This window comes from Dromaius novaehollandiae, chromosome 5 (genome assembly GCF_036370855.1).
Source record: "Dromaius novaehollandiae isolate bDroNov1 chromosome 5, bDroNov1.hap1, whole genome shotgun sequence".
Lineage (NCBI taxonomy): Eukaryota > Metazoa > Chordata > Aves > Casuariiformes > Dromaiidae > Dromaius > Dromaius novaehollandiae.
The window spans coordinates 44,495,536-44,517,187 of record NC_088102.1 but is presented as its reverse complement, the minus strand read 5'-3'; the positions used below and the strand labels follow the sequence as shown (position 1 = coordinate 44,517,187).

General features: G+C 48.4%; 1 long non-coding RNA gene across 2 annotated transcripts; it reads right to left on the bottom strand.

The window, feature by feature from the left end:
- Positions 1-13,518: 13,518 nt before the first annotated feature.
- Positions 13,519-19,368, bottom strand: LOC112987587 (uncharacterized). Of its 2 annotated transcripts, none has more exons than XR_003260303.2 (3): positions 18,827-19,368; positions 18,180-18,257; positions 13,519-16,666 (listed from the first exon to the last, which is right to left on the bottom strand). It is a non-coding gene; the product is annotated as an uncharacterized LOC112987587 (long non-coding RNA). The 2 variants fall into 2 exon arrangements; XR_003260304.2 differs by having other exon boundaries at positions 18,867-19,364.
- Between the last annotated feature and the right edge of the window lie 2,284 nt (positions 19,369-21,652).

Below are 21,652 nucleotides of genomic sequence, written 5' to 3'. Positions count from 1 at the left end.
GACCTAGGGATAGGGACTGGCCACTAAGACTTTCAGGAGCCCATGCCTTGCAGGCTCCACATTTTGGCCCACCAGTAGCTCTTTCTAGCAGTCCTGCCTTTATTTCTCTCCAGTTCTTCTCTGGAAAGTGTTGATGGGGTGAGGAGAGGTGATCAGAATTCAGAATGATCTGGATGTGTGGGTGCACCTCACCAGGGTGCACACACCGTGGGTGAGGAAGGACAGGCAGAGCAGCAGTTCTGCAGAAGAGGCCTGGGAACTATAGGGTGTGCAACACCTGAACAAGTGTTAACAGTGTCACGCAGCTGTGAAAAAAAGGCAAGTGCCATGCTGCAATATAAATGCAGGAACCCTCCTACAAACCTTTAAGACATGTAAAAGTTCCCCTTCTGCCCTGCAGAGTAGTGTTGCAGAATACGGTGTTGGCCAGAATACTGTATCCCTCAGGGCTTCCACAGCTCGAGAAACGTGGGACTAACTGCGTCCAGAGAAGGGCACTGAGAACAACTGGAGGTCTAGAAACAGATCATAGAAAAAAACTACCTCTTAGGACATAGATATTGCCAATCAGCATCCAATCTTGGGGCAGGGGCTAAATCACATGATGGCTCAAATTCCTTTTCAGTCCTATTTTCCCAGTTAGTGATCAAATTTCAAATAAATCTAAATATAAAATCTATGTCCCAAGAGATGTCTGCAGAACTTGCTTTTAAGAAAGCTCCAATGATAGAGACATTGCCACCTCCCAGGCCCTTAGTTACTGTTTTTGCCATTAGATAGTTTTTTTCTGTGATGTGTTCTGCAGTTTTCTTACTAAGGTGTGAGTCTGTTACTGCTTGTTCCCTTCACTGTGGCAATGGAGAGAAATTATTGCCTTCCTCTTTCCCACAATTGTTCAAATGCCCAAAGACTGCTGGCATGGGAGTCTTCTCTTTAGACAAAAGAAGACCAATTCTCTCAGTCTTTTTTTGTGTCCCCTTTTTCTCTGATTTTATATTTAGATTTATTTGAAATTTGATCACAGAAGGATTCTGGAATAGCAACCGAGTATGTTTAGACTGAAGAAGCCCCAAACTGACCACAGATGAACCCTCCTGGCTTTGCAATGTTCGATACTGCAAATGCACATATACGACCAAGATCATTGCTGATAATGGAATAATCAACCAAATTTTTATAACAAAAGGATCCTCCTCTTCTACGCTCCATTCTGCCTTGTCTTCCTGCCGCTGATTTCCTTCATACCTGTGGAGAGAGCGAGAGTGAGAAATGCAAGTCCCTCATCATATCACTTTGCACTCACTTTGCCTTCACTCTGCACTGTGGCAGGCAATGTGCAAAAGGCAAGGGAACCAGACTCTGAGCTTGAACATGTGCACAGCAATCCAGTCCATTTTTCAGCCTGCAAAGCTGAAGTTTTTGTTTTCCTCCAGACCAAGCCAGGAGGTTTGAGAAACTCATAGAGAATGAGTGTTTCTTAAGGAATGTGGGCAAATTGCATACATCAGTGATTTTTGGTTTGCTGCATACACACTGCTTTGTTACAGGAGGGATCATCTGGCTGACGTTTGCCTTCATTTTCAGGCTAGAAAGCCAGTATGGGACTGATTCACATTGTTAGAACTGTTTGCTTTGGGGTTCAGGACATTCAGACTGGCTTCTGGGGACTGCCACCATAGCACAAAGTTTTTACTTCAAGTATGGCTATGGATACCATTTGTGCTGTTTATTTTTCCACCTTTGGTGTTCATATGAATGGAACTGCTGGCTTCTACCACAAGCCATCTTTCCAGCCACTAAGGTTTTTTGGAGCCCATGCCTTGCAGGCTCCATATTTTGGCCTATCAGTAGCTCTTTCTAGCTGTCCTGCCTTTATTTCTCTTCAGTTCATCTCTGGATTTGATTACCTCTGGGTATTGCTTGGTGGTGGGTTTGCTCACTGATTTAGGCACCACAGATTGAGGGGGCAGCTGCTGTGCTCTAGGTCCCTTCTGTTCCTCAAGTCCCACCGAAAACAAGGTGAGGATGGAAACAGGACTTTCAATGTAGTTCAGAGAAGAGGTATTGTAGTCACCAGACAGTCTCTTAGAGAGTTAGACCCATCACACGAGTAGATACAGATCCAACATTCAGGCTGCAATTTCTCCATTTAGTTTTTGTGGGAATGATTTAAAAGCTCTGAAAAAGTCAAGACAGGAGACAAGGAATCTACTGAAACATCTTCTAGCAGAAGGTCACTTTCAAGGAGGGATTTTGCAGATGCTAGAGTCTTTCTCTGCCCTCTATCCCGCAGCCCTGCCTCATCCGGGAAGTTGCCTAAGTTTTGATTTTCTTCCAGCAGCTGATTTAAAGTCTCTCTCACACATATTTTTCTCTCCAGCCAGATTCAGCTGCTTTCTATTTCCTGCTTCTTTGTCTGTGCTGTCTCCCAGCCAGGTACCCAGCACACCTGCTAGCACCACCAGCGAGCAGAAGAGGGACAGAGAGGTGAGCCAGCAAGGAAATCACACATATCCTAGTTCCCTGCTAAAACCAGAGAAAGGAGAGAGACCTGTGAAATGAGATTGTTCACAAATCTGCTGCAGCAGCTCAAAGAGGGAACAAGTTGTTTCGTGCATATTGCTTTGCGTGCAGCTACACAGAACTGGTGCTGCATTAAATTGAATTTCTACCTGTGTGCAGACCCGTTTTGTTAGGAACTACTGAGTCCACATAGGTGCAAGACATGCTGGATTATTCAAGTGAGGCAGAGACACATATGTGCATGTTAGGGAAATGTATGCTACGACTTGTGCTTTTTTCCCCCTCTTGCCTGGGAAGTGCAGGGGAAAGTGAGGAGTGTATTAATTGCATGCTTGCATATGGCAGGGATCCATGAATGCTGTGGTTTCAGTGAGCACCCTAATGCTATGTGGGGAATGAAAGGGAAGCCACAGAGCTCAGTGCTGCAATTATTATTCTTTCTGGGGTGAACTTAGGGCCTTTGGATAGATCTAAATCAGCCTTCCAAATACAGAGTGAGCGACAGGCAGGGAAATAGGGAAATAAAGACTTAGGGAAAGAAAACCCATTAATACGAGGCATTAGACCCCAGGAACGTTCTTATATGGCAACCCTTCACCCTCTTGTGAATGCAACTGAGCTGCCTGTAGCAGGATAAGGTATGCTGGAAACTGAAGTCTCGAAATAGTTCATGGGTGAAGAGTGAAGGATGAGAACTGAGAGCTGATCACTTTAAGGGTAACTGATAAGGGGGGAAAATCATATTGTACCTCTTTCTCTTCATAGTGGACTAAGAACATTTCTTTGCCTTATACATAATCTGCCCTGTCTAGTCTTTATCTCCAAAAAAGCAGAGACATTCCTCCTTTTTTTGCTGGCAGTCTCCCTGGAGAATGAGGCAACTTTCAGGGTGACTAACTGAATGAAGAGAAACTTTAGTATGAGGGTATCTCTTTTCAGCATTTCGTTAATGGTTGAAATTACTGCTTATTAATAAAAGACAGAGAACTTAAAGCCTTCTAAATCAACACCCTTCAGGAAAATCAGGTCAGCAAGAAGCTGCAGGACAGGCAAAGAGAGTGTCTAGGCCACAGCTTCCCAGAATCATGGACTGGTATCAAACTCCTAACTTTTATTCACTCTAATCAGGCTTCTAGCCCACATGGTTGCAAGGACAGCTTGCAAAAGGCACCCAGGCATAGGTTCTCGCGGGCCTGTGGACAATGTGAAACAGTCATTCCAAGGGGACTGCATTGCCTCATTTCTCTTAACAGTTTCCTACATCTAAAATCTTTTTTCTAGAAAGGGTGAGGGTGGATCCAGATATGGTACAGCTGCACACCTTGTTTGAATTTTAGTCCAAGAAGATATCCTGTGTCAAGAAGCTGGAAGCAGATGGCTTCGGTGCAGGAAGGAGCTGAACACCCACTGGAACAGAACCAGCCAAGTCTAGGCAAGGAGACTGCAAAAGCTCTGCTTTGACATACTGCCTGTGCCATATGGAGTCAACAGTAAAACACGAGTTACCCACAAAACAACGACGGGGCAATCCTTGCTGACTTGTGCCATTCAGCCCCTTGAGCAGAGAAGTTGGATGCTCACATCTTGCCCACGTGGTACAGGATTCCCCTGTTCAGAGCCAGGATCTGGCACATGCATGTTTGTCTGTGTGGGGGAGGAAGTGCAGCTTTCCCTACCCTGCAAAGGGTTAAAAGCAAGGTCTGGATCCACAAGCAGTACTGCAGAGGCGAAAAGTACAACCCAGCAATTCAGGCATGTCTCACCCCAGTTCAAATGACATTGTTTCAGTTCTGGCTGCCTCGCCCCTCCGTGGGTAATTACAGACTTTCACTATGGAGGAAAGAGACACAGCAGAGGAAACCTTCATTAGAGACTCATCTCCCAGAGCAAAAGAAACCCCAATGTAATGTCTGGGGCACGTTGCCAGGATCATCCACCAAGGCAAAAAGCTTACATTTAGCACAAAAATAAAAGGGGGAGAAGTGTTAAAAGATTTGAGATCAGAAGCCCACCACATTGGCTGCTGTACAGCACTGGATGTGGGGAGCTTTTAGGAGGAATTGGCAATACGCCCTGTTTTTAAGCAGTGTGGTTTGCATCTTACATCCTTCCTTCCTTCCTCCTTCGCCGTGTGCTTATATCCCCTGATGTCTGTGTGTGTCCCTTTGTCACCCCAGCAAATGCCAGCAGGCAGGAAGGGAAAGTTTCCCTAGGCATCCAGCCTGACTTTCCTCATAGGAGGACTAGCCTCCTTTCCTTTCATAAATCTGTAGGTGTAGGTGTCCTTGGCTGAACCCCTTCCCTTTTGCACTTCTAACCTACAATTTAGACATACAGTAAACCATGGGCTTCTTGTATCCAAAGCAGGGGGCTCCTTCTCACCATATTGTTTGTCTTTCCTGTATCACCAGGACCCAATGTTTCAGCTCTGTTATATGTAAAAAGGATGAAGGAGATTCTTTTTCTTCTAAGTAGGTCATTCCTCTGTTACAGAACAAGACCACTTCCCCATTGCCATGGTGTAACTCTCCAAGGGAAGGCTGATGTTTTCTGCTGACGGGTGGCTGGCACCTTCTATAGCAAATACGGTCTCATTCCCACTGCTTTCTTCCTCATCCCAGGACTTGTAGTTTATGTCAGCAAATGACATAGATCATAAGTAACGTAAGTTACTGTTCTTACCCCTGAGCATTCGCACATGTGAGACTTGTAACTGCTCCTTATGGCACAGTTACATTAGTGTTTATGGGAGAGCTCATTTCAGTAACAGTTTATCTGCAGAGCCCATTTTCTGTTGCTGGTGATAACACCATGTTCATGCAGGATCTGGCATTTGATGCTGTATTAGAAAGATCTTTTAAACCAAGAGGCCTTGTTGCCACACAGCTAAAGGCAGGGATGAGAGAGGAAGAGGAGAGGAAAAGCATTCAATCAGATTGCTATTAAGATGTGTCTGGGGTACTGGCTGAATTTTAATTGTTCTTTCCTACTCAGTGAGTGAGCACAGGAAAAGATTTACCTTCTGGCCTTTCCATTTGGGCATGTTGACATTTCCAGGCGGCACTTTCCTCTGATGGAGGTTTGACGTCAGGTGGGCTGATTAAAGCCTGCAGTGCTTCTGACTCATTTGGCTACAGCCTGCGCAAGGGGATTTGTAATATGTCTCTTCTCTTTCTATCACTCGTTATGGTTGCTTTTAAGTAAATAAAGCTAAGCTCAATTCACAACTTCAGGGAAGATGCAGTTCCGCTCAGGCTCGAATAGGCATCGCCATGGCAACAGATGCTGTCAGGCACATGCAAAAATGTCACTCTGAGCAACAAACTCCCCTGCCTGGCCCTCCCTGCCTGAGCCAGCCGGATCCTGCTGCATGCCCACCCTGAGCCACACAGGGCTGGGGCTGGCTGCAGGAAGGCAGCGCGAAGCTGGCACTGCCCACGCGGGCTGGGCGTGCAGCCGTGCTTGGGAGCTGATCGCAGCCCAGCCCCGGCCTTGCTGCTCTCCCAGCCTCAGAAGAGCTCACCTAAGCTGGCCAGCCACCCTCTTGCTTAGCAGGAGCCACTTTGGGTGAAGTCCTGGTAACCAGGGTTTGCAGAGCTCCCTGCTGGACCAGCATTTCTAGATAGAAAGCCATAGTGTGGCTTTTTCAACCTGCAAAAAGGAATAGTGTTGGGAGGGACTTCCTGGGTCAATGTGTCTCTGACAGCTGCAGCCAAGCATGTATCACAGTCCTCTTCATGCACTGATGAAGCTCCAAAATAAAGAGAGAAAAATTATCTGCTGCCTTGCAGAAGTCCCACTGAGGAAGGCCTTCACCCCTGCTAGATAGAGGCCCATCAAGGAAGCAGAGATGCAAAGAGATGTGGTTTCTCAGGCTCACTGAGGCGGGTAGGCAAGGCAAGGCAAAGCAGGGCAAGGCAGTGGGGTTTCTGGCTCCTCTGTCCCGGAGTGCCCATGCCCTCAGCTTGCTGAGCACAGCCCCTTCAGTGCTGCATGTGCTGCACAGCTCTTGACTCATCAAGAGCTCGAGTATGACAGCAGCCCAAATGCGAAGCACGAGGCATGCCCAAAGACAGCAGTGCTAAGGAAAAGGCTCTTCCAAGTGCTTGGTAACTCGCTGCCCACAGCGCTGCGCCTGTGCATCTATAAGGTCAGCTGATTCACAAGAGAAATGAGAGGTTCTGGTTTGTGTGGCAAACGGGGGGCTAATGGTGTTGCCAAATCTTTCTTTCACCAGGAGTCTCATGACATTTAAGGTATTTCTTAAAGCTGCAGCTCCTGGAGTCCTGGGAACACGGAAGCTTCTCAATTTCCTTGCTGTTTTTTCAGGAAGGGTTCTGATGGTTGCAGGGAACAACTGAAAATGCAAACACCCCAGCTGTGATGCAGGCATGCAAATATAGGAAGGCACCACTTACTGCTTTTTAATCCTATTTTAGACACCACCACTGACTGAGTCCTGGATCACAGTTTTCCTCTGGAACATGGGAGAACACAGTACATGCAGGGAGGCACTTGAGTGCTCTCCCTCTGCCCTTGGTGGAGGCACAGTTACTACAGCAAATGGCTCTCCCAGCTGTGAAAGGCTGCTCTGCCCAGACAGCAGCAGGCTGATCCCCAGTGCTGCTGGGAGACAGCCAGATGGGATCATGAGCAGGGCCCAGCCAGGGCCTGGCCTCCGAGGGAATTGCCTTGCCAAGCTGTAGGTGCCTCATTCCCAGGTGAAGAGGGAGGCAGCTCTTGACCCTGCCAAGCTAAGGACGGAGGAGGACATTGGAGGGCATTAGTTAGCGGTGACTGGACCCCACTGAGCCTAGAATGACCTCTTCAAAAGTGAGAACAGAGATGGGAACAGCTCCCCACCATGGAAAGCAGCTTAACTCATTTTCATAAAGGGGCCGTGGCAGGCTGGGTGAGGCAGCATTTAGGTTTCCATCTAGTGGAGTCATTTCAGCTCTGGAGCAGCAGCAAGTAAAGGGGGAGCAACTGGGAATAAACCCGAAAAACAGAGGCATATACCCTATTGGACACTTTGGAAGAGGTAGAAAATACCTTGAGCAAACAATCCAATCTTATAACATAAATCATTCGGACTAGGGCATGTTTTCTAGGTTGATCCTTATTTTGTAGGTTTAATGCTTCCGCAGTTGAGTCTGTTTTCTACCACAGCTGATTTGAAATTAACCTTACCTCCCACAGTCACTGTTCCATGTCACATTGGGGAAGTTAGTAGCATGAGAAGAGTTTGAACATGCAAAATGTCTTTATGACTGCATAGATTGAGCCACATTTCCACGACAAATCACTGAAATCAGAGAAACCTAATTTACAACACAAATTCTTTTCTTTTGTGTGTCTTTCCCAACTCAAATTCTAGTCAGAAACTCTCTGGTTCTGCAGTAACTCTCATCTAGTAAAACTGTGGGTGTTAGAAAGATGAAAAACAATTGCATGAGGTCTCCAGGGTTGGTCCACAATGACTCCAAACCCTGAATTGCGCATTCCTTGAGCATGGTTTACAACTGCAATGGATCCTGGCTGAGCAATGTAACCAGCACTTAAATAAAGGGGAGGCAGCAAGCCCTCCTGAATCGGTGGCATTTGTTCTGGGAAGGGCTGACCCAGAGATGGCCACAGCAAAAAGGTACTGAAACCACTGTCTCCTCCTAGAAACAGATTTGAAGGTCACAAAGTAAAGACCCCTGCAACCAATGCTGACCTCTGATTAAAAATAAATCCCTTTCATGCACAGACCACGTTTTGTGAAGGGGGGATATCGAACTGCAGAGAAAGCTTGGAGAGCTGATGGCTGGACATCTTGGAATGAAAAAAACAAGTGGCATTAATTCAGTACAGGTCTATACCCCTGGCCTTTGGCATCAATGTACAGACATGATTCCTCCTCCTATTTATTTGACTTCTTTCACAGTAAAACAAGTCTCATTTTTTTGTGGTGCTTTCATCTGGGAGCAGATGTGAGAGAAACTCAGTCTTAGGAACAACAGAGATGAAAGGCTGCTTTGGGTCCTATCCATGCCACCTCTGGAGCCAGGAAAATCTTGATCCTCTGTGGACATTTGATGCTTTGCCCCAGTCTAATGATTAGTATTGCTATTTCTAAGTGATGTAGCTGCCACTGTCTCTCATCAGCATGATACACAAAAAGCAGCACCGTTGTGTGGTCCTCCTACCCCCTTTATTGTACTATCAGGACAAGTGGACAGCTGACACATTCAAGCACTTACAAGGCTTATTCCTTCATTTCTTCATTTAAAATGCATTAGAGAAAATACTGTTAAAATACATTATATTATTGGCCCCACATAGCTTACCGCCATAAATTAGAACTGAGAAAGAATTATGCTGAGGTTAGAGAAAAGGACCAGACATTTAGAAGGGTGAAAACATCCTTCATTATGCCACCCAGGAGAAGAGCGTGGCTGGCAACCCCCCGTGAACGCTTTGAAGAAGGCAGGATTTCAGCAAGTTTTGAAGCAGGGGAGTAAAACACGGAGCATGGTTAGAAAATCTAGCCTCAGCCCCCTACACTGCAGAACAATCCGGCTGATAGGCTGGCTGGCAGTTAACAGAAGGGTTCCTCATGAGCAGGTTAATGTACAAATATGCATCACACCATATCTGTATTTCTGTGGAACACTGTCAAATTGCTGGGAAGCACCCAATGCCAGCCCCTGGCAGAGGCAGGGCTATCGACCGAGGGAGGCTGTGACCAAGTACAGCAGCTCTTGTGATCCTGTCACGTGCAGAAAATCTTACAATACCCTACACAAATATTAGTCCTAGTGCCAGGGAGTAGTTTTGCCTAGTCTTTTGCTCTGTCTGATCAATCTTGTGAATGCTCTTCTGCCCTCGCTGCAGGCAGCCATCATCTCCTCCTTGACCATATACCCACTGGATTATTTTTGTCTTGGATCACATAGTCCCAATGTTACAATTACACGCTGACCTCAAAGACTTACTTTTAAAATTACCCTTCTTTAGTAAACCCTCTGTCTAGTGGGTTGGGTGGTTTTTTTATTTTTTTATTTTTATATCTAAATGGTTAAATAGTGGGTGTGGTTGAGGAGAGGGGAAAAGAAGAAAGAGGCAGCCAGAGCAGGCAGGAGGGGGAAGGGCTGTGAGGGTCACAAGTGTCCTCCTGAAGCTGGGGAATTCAGTGTGCTCCAGAGAGGAGACACTTGGCTTCATCTCTTCCCTCGGCAGCATCTGCTTCGGTTCTCACTGACAAACACCATTTTACATCAGAGACAATGGCAGTGCCTATTCCTCATAGGTACAGCTAGAGCCTTATTCTTCCAGCCACTAGATAAACCCAGAGATCCAACAAACCAGTTCCCTTCAAACACAACGTGAAAATTGGTACTTTCCTGTAAAGTGCTTACTGGTGTTGGACATTTCCTAAACAAGAGCTACAGAAGAGCAAGGCAGAAGTGCTCAGGTCCTAAAGACAAACAGGTCCAGGATAGAGATAGGCAGCCACAACTGCAGAGTTGTGTTCGTCATGAAAACCATATAGGATAGGTGTCATTTGTCCATGTTACTTCTAAGCATGACAGTTCCACCAAATCCCCTCAACACTTTGCAGAACACATAGAAACTTCTTCAGAAGAGGGATGAACATCTTCTTCAGGGATGGAGAATAGGAGCGAATGGAACAGCAGTCTGTCCCAGCAAGGAAAAGAAGGGAAACAAGGCACATGCGGAGAGAAGAAAGTTCTGAAGTCCCAGCAACATATCACACCCAGGATGTTCACACAACTTTTTCAGCTTGCTGCACTCTATGGCTCTTCTGTCCATGCTCTAAATAGCTTTAAAGTCCAGCTGAAATGGCTTCAAGGCTCACTGGAGCCGCTGTGAAGATAAGGCTCCAAATGATATGAAGAGCTTTACCAGCCTTCTGTCACTTGGCCACAGGCTGGCCTTCCAGTCACCCTAGCCACCCTGTGCTCATGATGTTCTCCCTCAAGCATTTGTGTCACTTCCATGCTGTTCTGCACACCTTGTCTTCCAGTAGCCTCTTCCACACACTGGCTATGTGTCAGTCCTGACGGGGTGAGCTTTGATCATGTTAAACCTCACCAACAAAAAGCCAAGGTTGCAGAGGAGACCTGCAAAGACAGTCCTGAGCTGCAGATATTTAAGAAGGCTGCACCTGTCACTTTGCATGAGCCTGAACTCCTGCTCAGGTAGAAGAGAGACTGCCCTGTGTGGTGGGTGGCTCTGGGAGGGTTGAATTGTGTAAGACAGATCTGAACACCATCCAACTGGCAATGAGCTTTTGGGATTTTTGGTAATGTCAACGTCCAGCCATTTGTGAAGTCACAGTCCTCTTCTCTTCATTCCTCCTACAGTTCTCCTTGTACAGAGCAGCTTTTCCCCTTCTCCACTTCCTGAGCGGTTGTGTTGCAGCGTTGTCCCACACTGTTGCAGAGCTCATCTCTCCCATGTCTGCAGTGGCTGCATTTTATGGTGGCGGAATTGATTTTTGTTTGTTTGTTTGTTTGTTTTGTTAGTTTTGTGAAATGCTTTGGAAGCCTGTGAGGCCGAAATGGATTTGCCATGCACTTACATGAACAACAGGCTGGCTTTCACAGCCCAGCCTGGGGCAGGTAGTAATTTCGGAGCCACAACTGAGTGATACCTATAAATGGTGGCAGAGGATATGATGATGATGGACAGGTCTGCAATGACTCACTCCTTCTCTCATCTGGATTTAAGAAGCCAGATTCACCTACCAGCATTTGCTGAGTAGTGTTTGTTTCACTGGGTCTCAGCAAGCAAGACACCAGTCAATGGTACACATCTCTGAAGAAAAAATGCAAATTCCAAACTCTGCTCTTGTAACGAGCTCTAGCAAATTTGCTCCCTTTTGCAGTCCAGGGGTCAATCAATTAGTCACTGCCTAGGGAAAAGCTTAATTAAGCTCAGATAACACAACAGAGATTCCACCCACCTTGCCCTGCCTCTACACAAATCCTCCTTTGCGCATCTGGATAAAAGCTTCACTACAAAGCCTAGAGAGATGAATAGCAGCAACAGCTTCAAGCAGAGAGTCCCTGAGAGCATGCCTGAGCTCCCAAAAAGCATTGCAAACTCTTGCATCATGCAAAGGCAGAAGCCAGAGCAGCTAGGAAGTGAGAAGATCCACTCTGGCAGCTGCTGCCATAGGGGATAGGGTGTCACTCAGAACAACAAAAGGTGTTTTTACTGGGGAAACGTGGTGCCATGATTTATTAACCTTATAGCAGAGGCAGAGGCAGTATTCCTCCCCATCTGCCTAACGCTGCTGTCATGCTGCTGCTCTTGCAAGCAGCATCGAGCCAGCCATTCAGAACTAGTCTGACAAATCTGGCTCCAGCTGCTCGGCTTTATTAATGACAGAAGCCCTCAAGGGGTGGGATCCAGAGGCATCACAGAGATTTTTTTTCCCCTTTCCTAAGCACAAAAGACAGAAGTGGAATGTAGCTGAGGAATGTTTCGCCCTTGGAAGGGATGTAATAAATCTCCTTGGATGTGATATTTGCTTTATTTTGTGGGAGTCATTCAAAAGGAAAATGCAGATTGTGGGGCTTAGCACTCAGCCTATGCTGGCAAAGGATGCCTGACAAAGAATGTTCATTGGCAGGGAATTTCCTGACTTTGCAAGTGAGCAAACGCCTCTTTTTCAGTTACTCTAAAAGCTGTCTTGTTATTATATAAAAGGTTGCTATAAAGCAGACAGTGATCAATTGTTCTCCAGATCCACCAGGAGAAGGACAAGTAATAATTGGCCTAATTTTCAGGAGAAAAGATTTGGGCTGCATTCAAGAAAGTGCTTTCCTCCCAGGAAGGTCTCCTGGGCCGCAGGGGGCTGCTGGGGAAGCTGTGGCATGCCCATCATTAGAAGCATTTCACACACACATCAGCCACCGTTCCTGGGTGACTGTACCTCGGAGCAGGGAGTGATGGATTTGATGACTTTCTGAAGTCCCTGCCAACCCTGTGGTGATTATTACTGTATGATTATTGTTTAGTAGTGTGAGTGCCCCTGTTGGGATAGGCACTTAAAGAGGATTCTTCCTGTGCTGGAGGTCACTGGATCTACGAATAGGTTAGCAAGCAGGGATTGTGGAAGGCGATAACAGAAGGGAACAGAGCTACAGATGGACGTGATTTACTGCAGAAGCATGGCAAAGAAAAACCCCAAAGGTGACTGTGAACCTACCAAAGAGCAAGAAGAGGTTAGGCTCACTGACAGGGGTGGGCAGGGAAGGGGGAAGAGATTCCTTCTGGGGTCTCACCTTGGCTCTGCCAGGGGAGTGTCTCACCTCTGTCAGCAAACTGCTTGGGAAAGGTCATGACTGAGGCCAGCCAAGCCTAGAAGGGAAATGGCAATAAACCATCTGGGAACCCTAAACCAGGATTAAAGGGGACCTGGTCAAAGAGGAGCAGACTGTGTGGAGCCAGCTTGAGCTGCCTGAGGCAGTTTCACCACTAAGGGATTCACCTACAGGAGGGGGCTAGAGACAGACGGACTATCAGATACCCACCATTAGGAGTACACAAGCTATTCTAGAATGGTACAGACTTAGTTATTGCCAGTGGTGGTAAAAATCCAGCTAAAAAAATCCCGAAGCTCCTAAGCTATGGCCCTTCCGTCTGCCTGTTTGGACATGATTGGGGTAGCCTGAGCTGGCAGAGCTGCCATTAGAGCTGTGGGAAGCTTGGACAGAGATGGACTTGTGGTCCCATCCACATACTGAGCAACTCCTGCTGTGAATCCTAGAAATCGCCCAGGCTGTGCCCTACTAAAATCAACTCTGTGGTGGGGTCACTGATGGAGACCAGAGCTCAGAGGGCCAGCCACATGAGCAGTTGGCTTGTTTCTCTCTCCTCCAGAAACACAATTTTGCTCACCCCATCAGGTTCCTGGGGACTCCCTGTTCTCATGTACTTGTGAGAGGAGATGAAAAAATGATACCATAAACAAGGAGATGGCTGTTAAGATTTTAATTTCGTAGAACAGGAAGCCTGTGTTGCAGCACTCAGTGGAAAAGCTAAGGCCTGCTTAATAGATTTTAAGAGAGTCCCTTGGGTTGTTGCTGCCATTGTCACTTGCTGCAGGGAACATATTTTGTTTCTGTGTTTCCTTTCTTGTCAGGGAACACAAGTATCTTCTGTTCTGCTCCTCGTGTTTTGTTTTCACATGGAGAGGAGGTGCCTGTGTAAAGCAAGTGATCTTATCAAGAAGTTAGCAGTCTTGAGTTTTTACCAGAACGGGACTAAGCACTGTTACTGTTATCATTGTTATTGATTATACATTTATAGAGAGCTGCAAATTTACACAGTGCTTTATAAACACAAAGTTTCCTGGACTGCACCTACTGACAGGAGAATTGGGAAACTTTTTTTTTTTTTTACAACTACATATTTCTGTTATTTTTTCCACTACAGCAATGGGCTCAAGATCGGAGGAGCTGCTGCTCTTTTCTGTGGCCACCCACATCAGGTTGTTGTGAGAGCAAGGCAGATGTAACATCCTACCAGACAGAATGGCAGTTTTATACCACTTTATCCCACTGACCTAATTCAAAATTTTGGGCAGACAAGTCCAAAATGTGCTGGGTAACAGTGAGCAAGGCATGAGCTCTTGGGTTCTATTTCTGGCTGTGCCACTTCATATTACATCCAAGTTTTCCAAAGATACAACATTTTCCTCCTGCAAGCGTGGGGCTGAGAGTCTAAGATCACGATGCAACATGGGAAATGTAGTCTGGAACAAGATATCTGTGAGTCTGAAAGCCCAGTAACGTAAGATATGCAAACAGCAATTCCCTTGGGGCACACCACCAATATCAGTACAAGTATTTTGGCTCCTCAGACAAAATATTTGTTCGTCACCTTAAAAGTGAAAATCTTTTTGGCCGAAATCTTTGTGGGGGTTTTAAGAATGTTTTCAGGTTTCTAAAGGGACCCCTAAGGGCAGGATTAATGCCCACAGTGACACTTCACTGTACATCCAAAAGTATCATTTTGTGCAACACTTGGTGACAGACAGATTCAAAAGAAGGAAAACGAACAGCAAACAGTACCAGGGGCACAGGAAGGTTGGAAGATGCAAGGAAATAGAGGAAAGCATGTGGCCTCGGAGAAAGGGAGAGGAGCACAAGCCTAATCTAAATAATCTGAATAATTAAAGAGGCAGGTTGAATGGTTCCTGGGTGAAAGCACTGGCTTAGGCCTCAGGAGGTTCTAGTCACCAGATCTTAGTGCTCAATGGGGACTGCAGAGAACAGGGAGGTTAAAGCGAGTGTCTGGGAGGCACTCAGCTAAGTGGGAACAAATACCCGAAGGTGATCGCTGAAAAAATAAGCTCTAAATGCAGAAATGTCATGTGCCGAGGCTGTGCTATGGCAGAAACCCTGACAGGAAACCCTGTAAGATATGCTCCCCCAGATCTGGGTGCACCCTCCAGGAGTTTCGATTCTCCACTGTAAACTCTGTTTTTAGCTCCTCACAAAGAGTTAAAGTTCTGCCACTCTTCATCCACTGCTCTTGCGCTAGAGATCTGGCTGTGAATTGAGGCGTACCGCTCACGCAGTTTACATTGGCAGACTATGAACATCCTACTGCTGGATAAAGGGTGTGGCTGACTGTGCCCAGGCCCTTTCTGCATTGCTTCCTGATACCCTCTAGAGGCTGGCATGGAAGAACAGCCCAGCCCTGGAAAATATTACCATCTCACAGTGAACACTGGTTCTGAGGTGTATCCGAAGGAGGCCAGGCTGCATACAGGGAAAACCGGGAACCTTGATGAAGAGCTGGGTGAAACTCCCGAGGCTCTACACATGGAGTGCAGCAGACAAGCTGGCTTTGGAGAAGTTCACCTGAGAATTAACCCTTGCACCTCCGCCCCAAGAGTCTGCTTTCAGCGTGGCACCTGCCTATATGCCATAAATAGAACAGAATCTCCCAGTTCGTATTTCTGGAGGACCAAGCATGTGTGGGTGTAGCATACTTGGTTGTCTGTCTCTTCCACCAGATTACCCCAAAGTACCTGACAAGGCATTAATAACTTCAGACCCCAAGGCCACACAGTGTTATTTTCCCACTGAGCACTATTTCTAGTGAGAAGGACCCTGGGAGTAGGATCCAACCCCTTGGCCACACTTTAGGCACACCCAAGCACAGCTCTGCAATGCCATCTGTTCAGAGGTTCTGTACCTTACAGAATCTCTCACTGTAGGGACCAAAGGCATTCTGTCCAGCTGTATGCCATGATCATCCAGGGAATTACATATTTTTCTAAGGAAGAGTTTTTCCTCCATGTGCTACTGCAGATCTTAGCAAAACAGTCATTACGGCTAAGCCAGGGTGGTTTTGTGTGCACAATGTTCTTGCAGAGTTCTTGCTAGCACGCTCTGTGTAACATTTCAGCATCATTTTAACCCACCATTGCTCCGTTTGTACATCCCAGTGCATTTGCCAGGCACATGTAATGTGTGATTCAATTCGATCTCTGAGTTTTTCTACATGGGCCAGTAGGTATCAGAGTCTGAGTATATGAGTTATTTTCAGCTTGTCTGTGACATCCAATTTCACCCACGAGGCTTGCAGAGATATATAAATCATGGAGGTGTCTAAAATAACAGGCCCTGAGGAAACATCTGTCACCTCCAGAAGCTTGTGAAGGAGGTAGAAGGATGAAGCGTTCAACTCAGCAACTTACTGAGTTTTCTTTTAGCTCTGAGAAAGCAGAGTACAGGAAGAGTCTTTCTGACGCAGCCCAGATGCCTTGGCAGTTAGATTTTCACATTGCCTTCACAATTTATTTGCCCTTTGAAAGTAACACAGGCTCACAGATAACATAGATGCTCAGTGATTCAGACGATGTTTATGCTACCTCACCTTTATCTTCAAAAGGAATGGAGTAGTTCTCTTCCTGTTTCTGGATTGTTTCTTGAAAATTGGCCGGTTGGTCAGACCTGTGCACCCAATCTCTTAAGCAAAGGAACACGGAACTTGGCATTCTGGAACCAACCGATGGTTGTTCTAGTCCTGAAACCTGCCTCCTCCTGTGCTGGCGAAACATCTGGGCCAGAGCCTTGCATCTCAAACAGCTATTGGCCTTTTACAGAGGAAACTGGGAAGAGAGTTGAGAAGTTACATTTTTACTTTCTCCCTCCTCCCTTTTGAAGTGGATCTGATTTTCTCTCTTGGACACCAGTTCCACTCATTTTCTGCTGCTACTCATATTGGAGAAAACAGCAATGGAGCAGCACAAGAAGAAAAAAACCCAAGCAAACTACACTGCACGGAGTGCTGCATACAGGGTGAAAGACGGTGCTTTGCAAAGCACCGCGGGTCGGGAACAGGAAAGCAGTGAAAGCAGACGGTGCTGCTCCCCTCATGCTGACACAGGCAGCCACGGGAGGGCAAACCGGGCCCGGCCCGGCTCGCGGGGACCCCGCGCGCGGCGGCGGCGAGCGGGATCCCCCGCGGCCGGCTGCACTCGCCTGCGCTGGCCGCGCCCGCCTCCCTCCGCACCTGGCCGCTCCCGGCACCTGCTCTCCGCGCTCCCGGGGCGGGATCCCCGCAGCCGCAAGCGCGGGCGGAGCCGCACCGCCTCCCGCCGCCCGGACGTGCCGACGACGCGGCCGGCGCGCGGGCGGCCCCGGCGGGCGACGGCGGGCGCGGCGCTGCCCCCTGGCGGCGGGCGGCCCTCCGCGCCGCGGGCCCCGGAGGGGCGCGGGGGCCGAGGTGCACTCGATTTAACACGGACGGCACGTTTTCGGGGTCCGAAGCGGCTCTCCCTCGCCCCGAGACCTGCCTGCTTGAGGGAACGGTCTCTGCCGAGCCCCGCTCCCCCCGCACCACCGCGCCACGCCGGGGAAAGCAGTGCAGGCTTCACGGATGCTCGCCCAGGACTCCCCGTGTTCAGGGTGTACGTACCACACAGTTAAACTTGCTTCGGAAAATAAAACTATACAAAGAACCCAGTTCATTGGATTTGAAGGAAAACTAAATACCCTTGTCTTTAATTTATTGCATTTTCCCAAAGAATTATGATGATTTTTTTTTCAAAGTTTAAGCAATTTACTTCATACAGAAAAAGCTGCTGGTATTTAATGTTATTTTCCTTTGGGGGGGAAGCTTGTCTCTACATTACTTTAATATTGGGAAAGGGATCACAAACTTGCAGGAGGCTAAGGAACCCACACCCTTCCTTACGTAAATGTCTTCACGATGTGTTGCTGTATGGCATTCCGTTTTTATTTACCTTTTAACCACACCTTTCTCTAACCAGATTGCAATAATTGCTGCTTTTTATATTCAACCACTTTTGTCTTCCTGCCAGAGTAGAGCAAGATTCAAAATAGTTTTGGAGCCATAAAACACCCGTCATGGATAATTTTGATCATGACAACTGAAGTGTTGGAAGTGATGTTATACCTGATGCTCTGGGGCTTACATCAATTTCTAACTACTGTGGATTGCCTTCACGCAGGGTTAATGTGGGCTTGTATCCTGATTTTATCTCAAATTCATTTACTGGCCACATACAAAAGTAATTTATTGATGTAAGGACCGGGCTGGACAGGGACAACAGGCTTATATCACTAGCTCATCTTTAACACAGATTGGAAACTACTTACATTTCCATGAGGATTCAGGTAGGAGAAAGTGGACACAGCCTGGTCCCAGCGGAAATGCTGTATTGGGGATGTGTGCTCCTGTGAACAGGAACAGACACACAGCATTAGGGGATACGTACTAGGGAAGCGATGGGGCAACAGCCAGCTTAGACCTTCTGGAAAAGCCGCACTTGTTGGATTCAGTCATTTCAGTGCTAACAGCCCTTCAGGACTCTGCCGCACCTGGGATGCACAGTTTCTCCACAGCTAATTGGGAAGGAACCAGAGTGTTTCAGCACAGAGACAGGTGTGAAAACAGAAGCAGAGCGGATGCTGTGGTGCGGCAGGGCTGTGCAGTGGGGAGATACAAAGCTGTGTTCAGCTACAGCAAGTCCCTTGCAGCAGCTTGCTGATCACCCTGGCCGATTCTGCAGTGGTGCAGTTAGAGACCAGGGTGAGGACTGACAGGAGGGCCAGGCTCCTTCACCTCTGCCCACCACAGACCCCTTCCACCTTGCCCTGCGGAGGCCGGTGTGCCCCCTGGCAGAGCGGGCACACTGAGGCAGATGAACCAGGAAGGCGGCCCTCCTTTTCCATTGCACAGTACCGCCGGTGTCCATCACTTTTGCACCTACACGGAAGAATCTCATTTCCCACCAAAAAGCTACCTGGCAGGAGCGACTTCAGTTACGTTACGCTTTGACTCACGGCACGTCCAGGCGGCGGCAGATGCAGCGCCGGGGCGGAGGCCTCTGAAGGCAGCGCTGATGGGGAGCAGGCCCCCTCCTCATGCACAGGGCCCGCTGGTGGCAGTGCCCTCGGGAGGGACAACCCGCACGCTCTGGCGGGGCCGGGAAAGCCGGGGAGCACACACGACGGTGGCAGGGGCGTCGAGGTGCGGGGAGCGCGAGGGGCTCTGGCCCAGCGCCCTGCCTTGGCCGTGCCACGAAGGGAGGCGAACAAAGGCAGAGCCGCCGGGCTCGGCTGCGCGCCGAGGCGGGCCCAGGGCGCCGGGCCGCGCTCTCCCCTGCCCCTGCCCGGCGCTTCGCGCTTCCTTCCTCCTTTCCCAGCGTGGAGGCGGGAGCCCCAGCCGCCCCCGGGGCCGCCGCGCACCCCGCCCCGCTCCCGCCGCGCAAGATGGGTCAGCGCCGCCGGCCCCGCCGCCGCCAGGGGCCGCCGCCGCCGCAGATATGGCCGCCGCCGCACCGCCTCCCGGCCGGCCCGCTCGCTGCCGCCATGCGCCAGCGGCGGCCCCGCCCGCGGCCCGGCACCGCCTCTCCGCCCGCCCAGCGCCGCCGCCGCCCCGCTCCGCCTCGGGGACCGCGGCGCTGCCGCTGTGGCCTGCGCGGGGCAGCGGCGCGACGTCCCGGCCTGCCCCCGCGGCCCGAGGCTGACGGCCACGGGTGCTGCAGGAGGGCACCGGCGCCTGGACTTTGGCCTCCCGCCCAGAACAACCTGCTCGCTTCTGTGTGCCCGGTTCTTAGCGGGCTCCGAGTGTGCCCGGCAGTAACACACGAACAGCGTTCTGCATTTCCGAGTCCCTGAGCCTCAGTATTTGGTCAGTAATCCTAGAATAATGAAGAGGTTTGGTCAATATTGAAAGATCTTTTACAATTTTTCAATGGAGCCAAGTTAGAAAAAAAGACTAGCCACATAGAGATGTACCATCTACATAAGGCTGGGAAGACCATACCAGAAAGGGGCCAGCCCAAGCGGGCCGGACTGTTTTCTCCTAACTGCCGTAAGCACGTGAGCTTGACAACTTGGCGCTGAAGAACCAGGGTTAGACCCGCTGCAGCCCTGTCAGAAGTTGGCCGTTCCAGCAGCTCGGGGCTTCCGGTAGGCCCCTTTCCATGTGTCTCAAAGCAGTGTGATGGTGGGGAAGTCCTCAAATACTCAAATGCTTGCTCAGGTTCAGCGATAGCTCCCCATCTATACTGCAAAGTTTACTGCCTTTACCGAGTGGTCTGAAAAGGAAATTTTACATGGGAGACCTAGGGCAGAGGCGATTCTGAGGTTGCCTTACGTAGTGAAAGCTTCTGACACAGCACACGCCACCCTTGCAGTGATGGCCAGGTACCACTGCTCTGATGTAACTGCATCCTCAGGAGAGGGCACGCACTGGTATGCCAGTCCTTGCATTCACACAAGGCCGGTGCTCACGTACTATATGCATGAGGGCCACATGGGTTGCTAGCTAGGTAGCGTCCTGTTATTTGAAATGCAACCCAAACAAGTGACAAGGTGAAGGGCTCTGAAATAAGATGTAATGAGGGACAGAAGGTATGGGGGAAGAATTTCAAAAAGGTCACATGATTTAGTGGCACATTAAAAAAAAGGAGGAGGGAAGGAACCTTCCTATTTTATTTAAAAAAAACAGCTGATTAAATAAAACCACCCCAATCTGTACTCAAACACTCCTGGTTATCAATTGATGGCTGGTCTCTTGTAGGTGCAGTAGCATAGCTAAGCAGGGAAGAAGGTCTTGGAGGAAAACTATGGTGATGTAGATCAGTTGTCTAGGCTGGCTGTGAGTTTGTGTTTCCTGCTGGGGAAAGCTGACTCTATAGCTCAGGTGTAAAAGCGGTTCATGTAGCAGAGTTAGTTTTAACTGGCTAGCTTGGGTACTAAAAGCTACAGTGAGAGCAGCATGAGGTTTCATGCAAGCTACAAACTTACCTGAGAAACTGGGCAAAGACCCGGGCACTGAGCCTCCCGTAGCCAAGGCTATACTGGTAGGAGTTCCTAGTTGGCAGCCGGCTCTGGTATGTCTCCACCGCTCTGGCAGCAATGTGGCCATGCAGTGGGAAGCACTCCTGCTCACTGTGTGCCATTATGTTGATGGTGTCATGTCATCTGTTCCCTGCAGGAGCCTGGGGTTGCTGTGCAGAAGGATGGGATAAGCAAGGAATTCATTGTTTCCGTTTTTGCAGCCTTTTGACTTATGTTCTGAATTGTATGAAAAATTTATCTTTTGCAAAGCCATCCAATCTTTTAAAACAAAATCTAAACAAAGCTAGGAAACAAAAGATAAGTGCAGAGCTATCCCATTTTCCACAGCTTAGCTCCCCACCCTTAGGAGAATCTAGGATTTATAAGGGGTTTCCAGCACTTGACTAAAAGGAAACTCTATATTCAAAAAGCAACCAAACTTTGTAATAGGTAATGGATAAATTTAAGAACATGGAAACTTACAGAGATATTAATGTTCTAGGTGACAACGGACTGAATTGGCAAATCAGATACAGTTGACAAAGCCATGTAACCAGTAGTGAATCATTTTAATGCAATGTATGGAAAAAGGAGGTGCATATGACTTCTTTCATACATGCAAGAGCTGATCACCAGTGCCATTGCTGTGTCAGTATCTTTAATGTTTTATCTTTGATGTTGGCTCATGACACTTCAGGATCTGCAGTTTCTGCGTGTTGTAGCACCTGATAGAAGATGCTCTTCAGGGCTGCCAGGCTGTGTCCAGGTCACACTGAGGAAAG